The sequence below is a fragment of the Rhinatrema bivittatum genome, chromosome 11 (genome assembly GCF_901001135.1).
Source record: "Rhinatrema bivittatum chromosome 11, aRhiBiv1.1, whole genome shotgun sequence".
Lineage (NCBI taxonomy): Eukaryota > Metazoa > Chordata > Amphibia > Gymnophiona > Rhinatrematidae > Rhinatrema > Rhinatrema bivittatum.
In genome coordinates this window covers 73,209,115-73,224,461 of record NC_042625.1, presented here as the reverse complement: position 1 = coordinate 73,224,461, position 15,347 = coordinate 73,209,115, and the positions used below count along the sequence as shown (strand labels likewise).

Below are 15,347 nucleotides of genomic sequence, written 5' to 3'. Positions count from 1 at the left end.
AAAAAATAGGAGAATACCAACTCCGCAGGGTAGAGGGCGAGTTTTGTGGGGACTAACATCCTATTATCCTCAGAGAACACCTGTTACAGGTAAGCAACTCTGCTTTCTCCAAGGACAAGCAGGATGGTAGTCCTCACACATGGATGAATCCCTAGCTACAAGCTGCTCCTCAACACAAAAGGGGACCAACAGGCACCCAATCACGTGCCAACAGGCACAACAACACTGATGCTGTTGGTAACAGAGGGGAAGACAGCCTGAACCCAAACAACGGGCCCTAGGATGGGAGAGTTGGGAACAGGTTCTGAAAGACAGACTGGCAGAAACTACTTTTGCGGACATCCCTATCCAGAAAGTAAAGGGATGTGAATGTGTGGAGAGAACGCCACGTCTCAGACTTGCAGATCTCCTCCATGGGAGCTGCTTGCAAATGGGCCACAGACACTGCCATGACTCTCACAGAATGAGCCTTGACATGGCCCCCAAGATGCAGTCCTGTCTGGGCATAACAGAAGGAGATGCAATCTGCTAGCCAATTGGATCTGTTTGGCAACAATAACACCCAACCTATTCTTATCAAAAGAAACAAAAAAGTTGAGTGGACTGTCTATGGGCTTCTGAAAGCTCCAGATAGAAGGCTAAAGTTCAACTGCAGTCCAAACTGTGCAGTGCTTGTTTGCCTTGGTGCGAATGGGACCTGGGAAAGAATATTGGCAGGATGATTGACTGGTTAAGATAGAAATCCGTCACCACCTTAGGCAGGAATTTAGGGTGCATACACAAGACCACCCTGTCATGATAAAACTTAGAATAAGGTGGATAAGTCACTAAGGCCTGGAGCTAGCCGATACTGCGCGCTGAAGTGACCACCACCAAAACTATGACCTTCCAGGTCAGGTATTTCAGGTCACAGGTACACAGCAGCTCAAAAGGAGTTTATCATCTGAGCTAACACCACATTGAGGTCCCAAGATACGGCAGGAAGCCTCAGGGGAGGCTTCCACTGAAGCAGGCCCTGCATGAAACGTACAACTATAGGCTGTACAGAGATGGGTGTACCATCTATACCATGGTGGTATGCGCCAATTACACTCAGATGAACTCTAACAGAGTTGGTTTTCAGGCCAGCCTTCGATAGGCGTAAAAGGTAATCAAGCAGTTTTTGTGTGGGGCAAGAGAACGAATCTAGGGTCTTCTGCTCACACCACACAGAAAAGGTCCTCTGCTTCAGTCCATACGACTTTCTAGAAGCCACCAGGACCCGAGACATCTTCTGAAAGATCACGCGGCTGCAGAATTAACCTCTCAACTTCCAGGCTGTGAGCGACAGGGCCTGGAGGTTGGGATGCCACAGCTTGCCCTGATCTTGCATGATGAGATCTGAGGAAGTCCCCAGACTGACCGATTTTCAGATGGACCATTCCTGCAGGAGTGGAAACCCGACCTGTCTCGTCCAATGAGGGGCTATGAGCATAATAGTCCCCCTGTCCTTGCAAAGCTTCAAGAGAGTCTTTGCCACTAAAGGAATCTGAGGATATGTGTACAGAAGACCCATGCCCCAATGATAGGCAAAGGCGTCCAAGGCTGGTTTGTCATCTGACCTGTACAGGGAGCAGAACCGAGGCACCTTCCTGTTGCAGGGGGACGCAAACAGATCTACGTCTGGGCTCCCAGAGACGGAATATCCAATTCGCTACCCCCATGGTCCAGGGACCACTCGTGGGGTCTGAAGGCTCGACTCAGTCTGTCCACTACCATGTTCTCCGTCCCAGCCATGTACATGGCCCTGAGCACCATCAACCACATATAGACTGCTTCCTGATACAGGAGGTATGATCCCGTGCCTTCCTGTTTGTTGACATATCACATGGCTACTTGGTTGTAGGTCTGGAATTAGGACAACTTTGTTGGACAGCCGATCTCTGAAAGCTCATAGCGAGTACCTGATCGCCTGAGCTCCAGGAAGTTGATTTAACAAGATCGTTCCTGAACGAGCCATAGGCCCTAGGGGCCAGTAGTAATGCATCCATTGTTAGCAGAATTTGAGTGGGGAGACTCAGATAGGAAATCCCCTGCTCCCATCTGGAAAGTAGCCCGCCCCCAAGACAATGAGTCCTTGAGAGACTGAGTGACTTGGATGCAATCCTGGAAGCTCTGAGTGGCCTGGTGCCATTGTGACCTCAGGGTCTATTGGGCTCTGTGATGTGTAAACATGCCAAGGGAGCAATGTGGAAGGTTGGGGCCATATGACCTGACAGCCTCAACATGTGCCAGGCTAACACCTGCTGGCTCCGCTGAATTTCTGCCACAATGGTTGCCAAGGCAACGGCCCTCTGGTGAGGCAGAAAGGTCTTGGCCTGAGTCGTGTCTAGCAGGGCTCCTATGAAGTCCAATTAAGGTGACAGGCTGAGATGGGACTTTAGGTAGTTGAGAACGAACCCTAGTGACTCCAAAATCTGAACGGTCAAATGCATGGACCTGACAGCTCCAGCCTGAGATGTGTTCTTGACCAGCCAATCATCTAGGCGCAGGAAAACATGCACTCCCAATCTGCGGAGGTGCGCTGGCCCCGTATTTTGTGAAGACCTATGGGGCAAGACATAGTCCCAATGGCAAAACACAGTACTGGAAGTGCTGATTTCCCACCACAGATCAGAGGTACTTCCTGTGACTGGGGAAAATCTTGATGTGAGTGTATGCATCCTTTAGTTCGAGGGAGCATAACCAGTCCCCTTTTTGAAACAAAAGGGGGGGGGGGGGGGAATCAAGGTGCCCAGGGAAACCATCTTGAACTTTTCTTTTTTTAGAAACTTGTTCAAGGTCATTAGGTCTAGGATGGGATGATCCCGTTCTCTTTGGAATCAGGAAGTACCTGGAATAGAATCCCCGCCTTCTTTGCCCTGGTAGTATGGGCTTGACCGCTCTGGCCATTAAGGAGGAGGAGAGCTCCATTAGAAGTACCTCCTCCTGCGCTGCCGGCCCCCAATATGGGCATGGAGGGCAATTTGGCAGGACACCCAATAGATTTGACATGTTCCCCTGACAGACTATGGACAGAACACACTGACCCGAGGTTACCCTGGGCCAATGATTTGCAAAGAACTGCAGCCTGCACCAGACCAGGGTATGGGCAACCAGCTTACGCTCCCTGCGGCCCAGTCAAAACCCCATCACCACAGTTGACTGAGGAGCCAGCTGGGGCTTGGGAGCTCTCTGCTGCCTGGGATGGCTGGGGGAGCCCTGATGGTGTTGACAGGAGAGAGGAGGCAGAGGATAGTACTTCCTTTGACTCAAGAAAGGCTTCCTTGGCCTGGATTCAACGACCTCCTGGATGAGGATGATGGGTCTGGAGTACTGGCGGAGAGATGTTGGAGGTTTCATGGTGGTCCTGGAGTTGGGTCACAGCATCCCTCATTCTATCTCCAAAGAGATTCTCTCCAGTACATGGCACGTCAGCGAGTTGTTCCTGTACCTTTGGTTGGAGATCAGAGACCCCCAGCCATGTCATTCTGCAGGTGCCGATTCCCGCTGCAGTTTCGAAAACATTGTAGGTCGGATGGACCTTGTATTTCCCGTACTCCAGACCTTTGCGCACCAGTGACATGAGAGTGTTTTGCTGCTGTTGAGGCAGCTGCTCAGCCACCTCCTGCACTTGCTTCCAGATGTCCCGCAAATACTGGCTCATGTAGAGCAGTTAGGCAGAGATGCGGGCAATAAGCATGGCATCCTGGAACACCTTGCTCCCAAAAGCGGCCATTGCTCTGTGGTCCTTCCCTGGGAGCGCAGAGAAATGGGTCCGAGAGCCCTTGGCCCTTGAGAGCAGATTAGACCACCTACCTAGCTGCCTCCAGGTATCGCTGCGGATGGGGTTCGCTCTCCGCATACCTTGCTACTCTGCCTCCTCGGACTTTATCAGAGGTACCCGCTCCTCGGGGGCCTCGCTCTCTATTTACATTTCAGGTCGCAGTCTGGAACCGGTACTTGCTCCTCGAGGGCCCACGTTCCCGGACCTGCTACTGAATATAACTTCTGCCAGGAAGTCACCACTGCCTACAACACAACACCAGTGAGTTACCATCTCTCTCTCAGAGCTTTCCCTGGAACCAGGTACTCGCTCCGAGGGCCTACTTCATTCCAGCTCCTGGGCTATTCTAAGAGACTACAGTGTGAGTGTTACCATCAAGGTTCTGTTCCTGAACTCTGCCTACTCACTATCTCAGTTTCTCTATAGCTCAGCCTTCCTGGGATCGCTGTTCCAGTGCTTGAGGGACTACAGCCCAGCCGGGCTATTCCAGTTCACAAATGCCACCTCTGATGGTTCTCAAAAACTGTTTAATAAAAGAACTTGTGTGTGTCTGTCTCCCAACTCTGAGCCTGACCGGTGGTCCCTCTTGGGATCTTCCCCCGAGGGCGTAGTCAGCTGCCACCGGCCCAAGGATCCACCCACAACTATCACAAACACCACCACTGTAAGGGGGGTGTTCCCATATCCTCAGCAGCAACTCCTTAAGGATCTTGTGTACCAGGACCGCCATGACCTCTTTAGGAGGCTCTATGAACTGGAGGATCAAGCATTTTGTGCCTGGCATCCTCCTGTGTCAAAAGTTGAAATGGAATGGCCTCCGCCATCACCCTCGTATACCCTGCGAAGGTCAAGTCCTCAGGCGGGGCTGCCTTTTCTCATCTGGAGGAGAAGGGTCTGAAGGGGGACCATCAGAATCCTCGGAGGACTCAGTCGGATTATAGCCCCAGGGGGGTCATAGTGACCTTCATCCTCTCTGTATGCCACAGGGGATGGGGCCCTAGGTGCACAGCTTTCATCCAGAGATGCTGGCACTAGTAGAACTGGACAGGGGATACAGACCTCAGTGGAGCTTCCTCCTCAGAGGAACTGGCAACGGTCACCGTATCGGTAAGAGGATGCCTTTGGTGCTGTCCCAGGAACCAGCACCAGTTGGGTCAGTAACGCACCAATGAGTATGTTGAGCTTTTCCAGACGGCAGGACGACAGGTAGCTCTGGGTACAATGCCACAAGCTCGAAGCCCTGCAATGCCTCATCCACCACCAGCTGGACTCTATGCTCCAGCTCCTCTTCAAATGTTACTGATGCCAACAGTGACTGGGCAGAAGGAGAGGTGACCAGATCTTCTTCGGACCCGTGAGGAGGATCAGTGACTAGCACCAGGGTATGGAGACAGTCGCAGACCCCGGCACAGATAAAGGATGGGCTCTCCTCACCACAGGGTTGCTTCGGGGGCATTGGTAAGACAGTGCATTCCCATGCTCAGCACCATGCATCGATGGGAACTGGTGCAGATGCTTTTTAGACTTCCCTCGATGCTCGGCCTGGTCTTTCCCCGGTGCTGAGGCCAAAGACGACGAGCCAGCATCCTCGGCCCGGAGGAGATTGACAATGGATGGATCTCTGGCACCTCTATCCACCGATGGTCACACTGATGATGGCACACTGGTTGATGGCACAGTATCCGTGTGGTTCTAAGGTCCATCGATGTCAATGCTGCCAATGGCTCAGACTTCTTCAACCCAAAGAGCTGATCCATCTTGTCGAATCAAAGCCAACATCCCTTCGAGGTCATCTGGGCACATAAATGGCAACCCCAGTTATCATGTGATGCCCCCAGGCAGAGGATCAGTGATAGACATGGTCCTCCGGCACCGTGGGCATTGGCAAAAACCGGATGTGTCCATGACAGAGCAAAACAAAAGGGCCACAAAGTTGAAAGCAATGGCAGTGGGCATCGATGGCCAGCAGGCATCGAGACACCGCTACCAAGGAGGAATCTACAGTGAAAGGAAAGTTATCCAAAATGCCAAAAACCCGGACTAGTGACACTACGGGAAGGCATTGAGAGGGAACTGGTGACAGAACTGAGGGGAAAAAAAACGCAAAAAAGTGGAGAGAGGAAATCTTCCACAGGGCTAAAAACAGACAAAGTGAGCTCAATCTCACCACAAGGCTTACAGCTACACTGAAAAGAAGAGACTCAAGAGAAATCCTGCATGGACGCATCGAGGCTCCATCTGATGATATCACCCATATGTGAGGACTACCATCCTGCTTTTCCTCAGAGAACAAAGTTATTGTAAACTGCTAAGATGCTTACCACATTTGTTTCATGCTACTTGGGCCCTGGGAGAAAATCTCAGTTTTTTTTAAATTTTCTCCATAGCAGAATGTGCATTATAAAAGTTGGCATGATATTCGAGTGGACAGCATAGTAGTTTGAAATATTTTTCTGCCATATAAGTTCAGAGTTTGAGCATCTATTTGGCGAAACCAAGGCATGTGTTCTTGACTTGCTTTATTCTTGACTGATTCCACTACTTCAAAGTTGTGAAGTAGTAGAGTCTTTTCAAACCCAGGGACAGCTTGAACCATGTACTTCACCATACACCTCCTTCCCCACAATGGGGATAGTGAGTTGCTTCCAAGATTTTCACCTGAAGATCTGCTAGAATCCAGTCAACAGGACCAACTACCGTATCCTTGGGAACATTAAGGTACTGTAGAATTCCTAACATTGGGACCCTTGACTCTGCTTCCTCATGTAAGTCAAAAGAAATAGTCTGAGATGTCTTTATAAATGCCAGAAATAAGTCTTTCAGGGAAGAAAGGGAAGAAGAATTTCTAGCTCTGGAGGAGTGGGGATACAGGTCCAATTGTAAGCCCAGTGATGCATCCTTGTTGGACTGTGATTCTATGGAGGTAGAATCCATCCTCCATGAGATCCCAGGACTCCTTTTTGGTCTGGGTATATCATGACATGTGCATGCATCCTTTAGGTAAGAGAGCCAGGCTCCCTTGTCTAACAGTGGTAATATTATGGGCAACATCACCATCTTGAATTTTGTGTAGAAACTTAAGAGCTCTGAGGTACAGATGGAATGAAGGCCTCAGTTGTCTTGAGAATGAGGAAGTATCTTTAGTAGAAACTCTTTCCGCTCTCTGACAGCTCTTGCCTGAAGCAGCAAAGATAGTGCCGCCTCAATTAACTTCATGTGAGGAATTTGAGAAGGCAAACTTTTTAGTGGGCAATTTGATGGAGGGATTTTCAGAAAACTGCAGCCTGCAGCCCTTGAAATATCCGAAGGACCCAACAGTCTGATGAAATCTGAGGCCACTGATCTGCAAAAAAAAAAAAAAAAAAAAGTCTTCCTCCATGGGGATTTCCTTTTACTCTGACACTGGGAGACTGACAATGGTCTCTGTAAGAAGTCAATACTTGACAGATTTTTTTTTAAATTCAACTTATTTATATTCTGCCTTTAAGCACTTCAAAGCAGATATAATGCTACATCAAGTTTTTTTCCCCTCTTTGGTCACGTGGTCGAGGCTGGGAATGTCAAGGGCAGTGCCTCAAGAGCTGCCTTTTATGGCAAGATGGCTGGAATCTCCTATTTGTGGATGAAGAATCTGAAGTTGCAACAGACAGCATTTGTAGAGTGACACAATGGTCCTTAATGAGATTCAGTGTCTAAACTTTGGACCCAAATAAATTGTCACCTATGTAAGGGACATGGTTTAATATTTTGTATATGTCTTCTCTCAAGCCAGGCCAGTTTATAGGCTCTTATGGATGGGATAGAGCCTCTAGTTACAGTGTCAAATCCATCATATGCAGAATGCACAAGGTATTTACATTTGTCTCCTGATAATAAGCTTAAAAAATGTAACTTCTTTATCTGCAGGGAGACATTTTTCGATGCTGGAGCTTTTTGCTTAGCCTTGAGAACCTACACACCTACAGCCGACCCTGAGACTTCATCCGTGGAAGTATATAAAGAGTATCTTTAGAAATGTATTTACCTTGCTCAAATTTCACTCAAAAGGTGATGGCAACCCTTTACCCTGGAAGTTCAGTCAAAGAAAGTTTTGATGCCAATGATAGGTTTAAAATGCTCTGGAAGATGTCCTGAAGCCAAAATCTTCTTGGTTTTATGGCCCTAAGAAATATTTTAGAACAAATTACATTCAGTACATTCAGTATGGTGATCAATTATGTACATTTTTTTTCTTTTACAGGTAGGGCACTGTTTGAACCCTGTGGTTTTTTTGTCCATTTAGGAACCTAAAAAAAGACCAAACTTCTCCAAAGCTGAGGTAAAAAGAAAATGTGAGGGAGCTTCATGATTGAATTGAAGAAACTCTGAGATCAGGAAAAACATTGGTTTCGTATTGCGGAAAAAGACTGATTGGTACAGATGCTTGGTGCCAGCTGCTTATGAGAAAAATAAGTTCTAGTTCTAGCTAGTTAATGTTTTGCCCTCAATACTATCGGATGACATCACCCACTTGTCACTTATTTCATGATGCTTGTCCATGGAGAATATGGAATATTGTGTCATCAACTGAAGAACACTGCATATAGTTAATTTATGCACGGCAAACTATATAAACACTTTGTAGTTGAGCCCCATCTTATTCCTCCAGAAAATAAGTGCACTTTCCTTCCCGTTTCTCTTTCTATAATTTCTTCAAAGTCTGATTAGCAACAAGATTATTGAATACCTTCACAATCGCTTTTCAGTTTACTAATATTGTCATTATTATAGCCACAGTTACAATGTCCTTTGTCATAAGAGTCAACCCATAAGCAAACAACCAAATACTACCACTAAATGAGAATCCTTTGCCTTTAATAATTTGCCATGCAGCTTTCATGTTATTTGCATCATGAGTTGCAAGGGCTTGTATTCTGGAGGAACCTGCACTTTCAATCTCTTCACTCAGTAATTCGAATGTATTCATCTGTATGATGAGAAGATTTGGTAGCAATAGCTTTCATGAATATTGGTTCAGGTGTTACAATGTTCAATAAAGGATTTCCTGGCACATTAATCCATTCGACAGGGATTCTGCTTGACCACTTTAACCACCAGTGTTTAAATTCAATCATACTCTGTCTCTAAAAAAAGAATGTGATAAATAATGTGATGGTAACATATGTTGAGCAGTTTCATTTGTAATGTTCCTTCCAGTATTGATGTTCAGTTATGGAAAGATGTACCACTTGCAAATATGGCTCAAACTAATGTCTCATCTGCTTTTTCTTGATCTTCTTTTTATACTTTGTCCACAAAGCTTGACAAAAACTTAAGATTGCCTTGAACAGCTACTCACAGTGGATCATGACGACAATGATCTTGAGCGCAAGGATTCTGCTTCTTCTTTCCCCAAACCTGGCAGCTCAACATTTTCAGTTTCCATTTTATGTAAATCTGGTTTTTCACTTGAGCTACAAAGTTCCTGCAACAAAAGGGGGAAAATACTTTATTTTAGCCTATTCAAATCTGGCTTCATCCATCAGGAGGAGGATCTGCATTTGCTTTGCCCACTTCCTGCCAGAAAGAACACACTGATACTTCACTGGCTGCTCAGTTGCTCTGGGATTGCAGAGCAAAAGGGAAGTATAGAACTAAGCTTACTCTGCTAGTTTGAAAGAGTTAAATATCTGTTATGCAATTTAAAAAACTGTCCATCTTAAGACATTTGGGTGCTTAATGCAAGCAGAAAATCATGATACAAATGTTTTAAATAAATTCAGAGCTGCATTAACTACTTTTAAAATTGTGTTTTACAACATTGGCTGTCACTAAGCTGGGTTGTACCGCTGTCACTACCACAAAACATATATATGGCAAAAAATTAAAGAGGATCCTGTTATAATCAGGGACCCTAATCTCTCATGATTATGCGACAAGGCCTACAAAATCCATCCCTTCCCATGGAATTTATTTATGGGGACTGGAGAGTTTGCATTGGCAGTTGAAATAGCAACTCATCTCTCTGCCCCAACCCCCCCCCCCCCCCCCCCCCATATATACCATTTAACACAACTCCAGCTTGTTAGTACAGTGACAGCTTTGTGCCTCAGTATATGTCCTTGACCTCTGAAACTGGGTCTATGCTGTCCCACAGAATTTGAAGCTTAACACCAACCCTAGACAATAGAGAGGAACACTACTACCTGAGGTCTTGTACTGCCACTGTCTTGCCAGGATAGGAGAGTGAGTAAGGGATGCAGAGGGAAGAGAGAGTGAAGGAAGGCTGTGGGGCAACAGTGGAGGGGAGGAGATTGGAAAATATAACAGCACGGTCAGCCAGAGGTATGACCCCCAAAACCAACAGCAGGGAGTGCACGAACAAAGTCAGTCTAGTGGGTTCTAACAAGATTAGAAACAGGCATCTGCCTGCACCAGCCACCTTTCTTCTGGACTGAGCAGGGCTTGTATGGGGGGGGGGGGGGGGGGGAGAAAACAAACAGGAAAAAACAAGGCACACACTAATGCTGCTGTGGTTCACAACAAGGCAATGTAGAATCCTAAAATGAAAATGCTCACAGAAGCCAGGTTGGACCACTACACTCCTGGAAGTACAAGACACACTAAAGTATGATGAGACCAAGCAAGAACACAGGATAAAAGAAGAAATCTAATACCAAACAGAACCACAAAACATAGAACCAAATGTAAGACCAACATGACTATATACCTGTTCAGACAGAATAAGATGGCCACCAGCTTGAAGTGGGCCATAAAGCTGGGAGGACTAACCAGAGTGTCCTGACAGGAACAAGATGGCTACCAGGAGAAAGTATGGACTAGACAGCTGGAACTGAGGCCCTCTGCTGGTAAGAGACCAGAACTGCCCATTGGGTCCTCACAAAACAGACTGTGGGTTGTGAGTGAATCCCTCCCTCTGCTAATCCTAGATCCTCTCTCCCCCCCATCCTCCTTATACTACTCTCACTCTATGCCTCTATCTACTACCCCTACACCACTCCTGACAGCCCCTTTTTCTCCATCCCTCAGCTTTAAAGGTGAATGAACAGGTGTGATTTAATTGAAGTCAAATTATCTAATTGATCAAAGCTGTTAAATTGTTTCAGGGGCTAAGATTCATTTTAAGAAAAATAGAAAATGAGGTAGGCAGTCAGGCCCCCCCAAGCAGACATAGTGCCGCCTCCTAGTTCAGAGCTAGCAAGGAAACTCCCTGGGTTTTTGAGACTCAAGGCTGGATCTCCAGGAAAAATAATCTCCAGGTCCTAAAAATCATCTCCCCTCCCCAGCTACCTTTTTCCTCCAGTGGAGGCTGAGCACTGGTCGAGCACCAGGACAGCAGTCAAGGCACAAGCTGGGAGGAATCATCTCCCAGCCTGCTGCTTCTGTTTCCCTGCCTCTGATTGGTTCTAACCTCAGCAACTTGAATACTGGTAATGGGTATTAAGGATTTGGAGCACTGGTCTAATTACCATATCTTGTGGATTGATAAAACATTATAAATAAAATATCCTATTTATTCAATTTTATATTTATTTAAGGCTTTTTTATACCGGTATTAGTGGTTAATTCATACCGGTTTACCTCCGAAATGAAGGTGGAAAATACATCAAACAGGGATAAGGGATGGGACTACAGAGAACAGAAGAGAAAGATAGCCGGAAACTGGCAAACAAGAAATCATACTGTAGAAAATAAGTTATAATACATTGTTTAACATAATAGATAAGTTCGAATCATGTACTGATGCAGCAAGGGGGTTAAGACACAGGGGATCTACAAATATAACCAATAATAAAGGAAAATTAAGATTACATCTTTATTAATATATAAAAAAAAAAAATCTGGTGGGGGAGCTTCTTTTAGTGGCTAGATTTACCATAGCAACTTACATAAGATATGCAATACTGGGTCAGACCAAGGGTCCATCAAACCCAGCATCCTGTGTCCAAGAGTGGCCAATCTAAGTCACAAGTACCTGGCAAGTACTCAAACATTAAATAGATCCCAAGCTATTATGGACTTCTCCTCTAAGAACTTATCCAAACCTTTTTTTAAACCCAGTTACACCAAATGCCATAACCACATCCTCTGGCAATGAATTCCAGAGCTTAACTATGCATTGAAAAGTCACTGTAAAATTAAAATTACCTAAAAACAAAAAACTTAAAAAAACAAAACACTCATATAATAATAATGTTAAATAAATAAAAATAAAGGTATAGCATCAAGATAAGCTAATGACAGACTAACCACTTAAGCATAAACCAGCACCTAGACAAAATAAAATACCTTATTTTTCGCTCCATAAGACGCACCTAGGATTCAGAGGGGGAAAATTAAAAAAATATATATTTTTGTGCTAAACCAGCTCTGTCCCCTGGCGTCTGTGCGTCTTATGGAGCAAATTAGAGGAGTGCATAACATTTTTTTTCTCCCCATTTTGTTTTCAGGTCTGGGGAGGGCCATTTCAGTCCACTCCCCAGATCAGAAAACTTATCTTTCTCTGGGAACACATCCCAAAAAAAAAACCCCCATCCCAATTCTTTAAATTAATTAACACCCCCCCCCCCCCCCAAGACCTGCCAAAAGTCCCTGGTGGTCCAGCGGGGGTCCAGGAGCGGTCCGAGAGCGATCTCCTGGGTTTGGGCTGTCGGCTGCGTCACAGGGGCTACCGCTGCCATTGGTCGGCCCCAGTGACATAGTAAGGGCAAAGGGCCATCGGCGCCATTTTGATTATTGGCAGCCGACAGCCCAAGCCCAGGAGATCGCTCCTGGACCCCTGCTGGACCACCAGGGACTTTTGGCAGGTCTTGGGGGGGGGGGGGGGGGTCTTGTTAGATTTTTAGTTTTTTTTTTTATATTTGCTCCATAAGACGCACATACATTTTCCCCCAACTTTTGGGGGGAAAAAAGTGCGTCTTATGGAGCAAAAAATATGGTACTATCTGGCTGGCCTAACCCTTAAAAAGTGGGACATTCAGACCAAGTACTTAAAGATTTGTTTAAATATCCAGGTTTTTAGAGTTTTCCTGAAAGCTTTAAGGTTTGTCATCATTCACAACTGCTCTGGTTCAATAGTACTGGACCAGCAACTGAAAAAAGTTCACTTGTTCATCTCTACTAATTGAGAACCTGTAGCGAGGGAACTTCAAAGAAACCCTTATTTGCAGATCTCAGTGTCCAAGTTGGATTATATATGCATGCGACACTGTGAGCAGCTTTTGGCTGGCCAGAGGACAAATTCAATTTGGACTCTGGCTATCCTTTTGCAGTTCTTAATTACAACCAAAAATGAACAAAACACAAGCCTGCTTACCTCAGCAGTGCGGGAAACAGAAAATCATCAGTTTACACACAAGTTGTTTAGCAAACTTCATTTTTTCTCCTCATCAGGGACCTTAACCCTCTCTCTAGGGGAAATGCTCTGAAACCAGGATTCCCTTATGAGTTGTCTTAAGATGGACCATGCTAAATGCCTGGTCCTGTATATTTAAGGAGGGTTTAACATGCACTCCTTTACAATGCATTATCCATGGAGAAGTGTTTAGAAGTTTGTGAATTAACCTAATTTGAATTTAATTCTCCACTGGATATGATTGTGCACCCTGAAGGATCTAAAGTGCTCGTTTTTATTTAACCACACTTTGATGTTTGTATTGACAGGAAGATTGTATTCAAATTTTAGTAAATAAAAATAAATGCACGTACCAGAAATCTAAAAAAACGAAGGAAGAGTTAAGAGCTACCTGCTAACTTCATGGAGTGCCCCCTAGTCCTATTTTCTGAGAGAGTAAATAACCAATTTACATTTACCTGTTCAAGTCCTTTCATGATTTTGTAGACCTCTATCATATCCCCCCCTCAATCGTCTCTTCTCCAAGCTAAACAGCCCTAACCTATTTAGCCTTTCCTCTTAGGGGAGCCGTTCCATCCGCTTTATCATTTTGGTTGCCCTTCTCTGTACCTTCTCCATCACAACCATATATCTTTTTTAAGATGCGGCGACCAGAACTGCACATAGTATTTAAGGTGCGGTTTCACCATGGAGCGATACAGAGGCATTAGGACATCCACTGTTTTATTCGCCATTCCCTTCCTAATAATTCCTAACACTGTTTGCTTTTCTGGACCGTCACAGCACACTGAGCCAACGATTTAACTGTATTATCCACTATGACGCCTAAATCCTCTTTCCTGGGTGGTAATTAAGAAAGGTGGAAAGGCGGCAAGATAATTATCGGCATGGTTAAAAGGGGAGGTGAAAGAAGCTATTTTAGCCAAAAGTTCTTCATTCAAAAATTGGAAGACGGATCCAACAGAAGAAAATAGGATAATACATAAACGTTGGCAAGTTAAATGTAAGACATTTATAAGACGGGCTAAGAGAGAAAATTTGAAAAGAAGCTGGCCATAGAGGCAAAAATTCACAGTAAAAACGTTTTCAAATATATCCGAAGCAGAAAGCCTGTGAGGGAGTCAGTTGGACCGTTAGATGATCGAGGGGTTAAAGGGGCACTTAGAGAAGATAAGGCCATCGTGGAAAGATTCAATGATTTCTTTGCTTCGGTGGTTACTGAAGAGGATGTTGGGGAGGTACCCGTACTGGAGAAGGTTTTCATGGGCAATGATTCCGATGGACTGAATCAAATCACGGTGAACCTAGAAGATGTGGTAGGCCTGATTGACAAACTGAAGAGTAGTAAATCACCTGGACCTGGTGGTATACACCCGAGTTCTGCAGGAACTAAAAAATGAAATTTCAGTCCTATTAGTAAAAATTTGTAACCTATCATTAAAATCATCCATTGCACCCGAAGACTGGAGGATAGCTAATGTAACCCCAATATTTAAAAAGGGCTCCAGGGGCGATCCAGGAAACTACAGACTGGTTAGCCTGACTTCAGTGCCTGGAAAAATAATGGAAAGTGTTCTAAATATCAAAATCACAGAACATATAGAAAGACATGGTTTTATGGAACAAAGTCAGCATGACTTTAACCAAGGCAAGTCTTGCCTCACAAATCTGCTTCACTTTTCTGAAGGAGTTAATAAACATGTGGATAAAGGTAAACCGGTAGATGTAGCGTACTTGGATTTTCAGAAGGTGATTGACAAAGTTCCTCATGAGAGGCTTCTAGGAAAAGTAAAAAGTCATGGGATAGGTGACTATGTCCTTTCGTGGATTATAAACTGGCTAAAAGACAGGAAACAGAGTAGGATTAAATGGACAATTTTCTCAGTGGAAGGAAATGGGCAGTGGAGTGCCTCAGGGATCTGTATTGGGACCCTTACTTTTCAATATATTTACAAAAGATCTGGAAAGAAATACGACAAGTGAGATAATCAAATTTGCAGATGACACAAAATTGTTCAGAGTAGTTAAATCACAAGCAGATTGTGATAAATTGCAGGAAGACCTTGTGAGACTGGAAAATTGGGCATCCAAATGGCAGATGAAATTTAATGTGGATAAGTGCAAGGTGATGCATATAGGGAAAAATAACCCATGCTCTAGTTACACAATGTTAGGTTCTACCATCCA

The 15,347-nt window shown here is 45.0% G+C and overlaps 1 protein-coding gene across 4 annotated transcripts in view; it reads right to left on the bottom strand.

Annotated features, from left to right (window-relative positions):
- The window catches only part of AKT2 (AKT serine/threonine kinase 2), a 147,275-nt gene that overhangs the window by 88,975 nt on the left and 42,953 nt on the right, over nucleotides 1-15,347 (bottom strand). For 2 of the 4 annotated variants that reach the window (XM_029571073.1, XM_029571067.1), the window contains exon 2: nucleotides 9,144-9,269. The exons of 1 other annotated variant lie outside the window; for it this stretch is intronic. The gene's annotated coding sequence lies outside the window, so the exon portion shown is untranslated. Of the gene's footprint in view, nucleotides 1-7,829; nucleotides 7,967-9,143; nucleotides 9,270-15,347 lie in introns of all 4 variants that reach the window. One more of the 4 variants, XM_029571068.1, reaches the window with a different exon arrangement.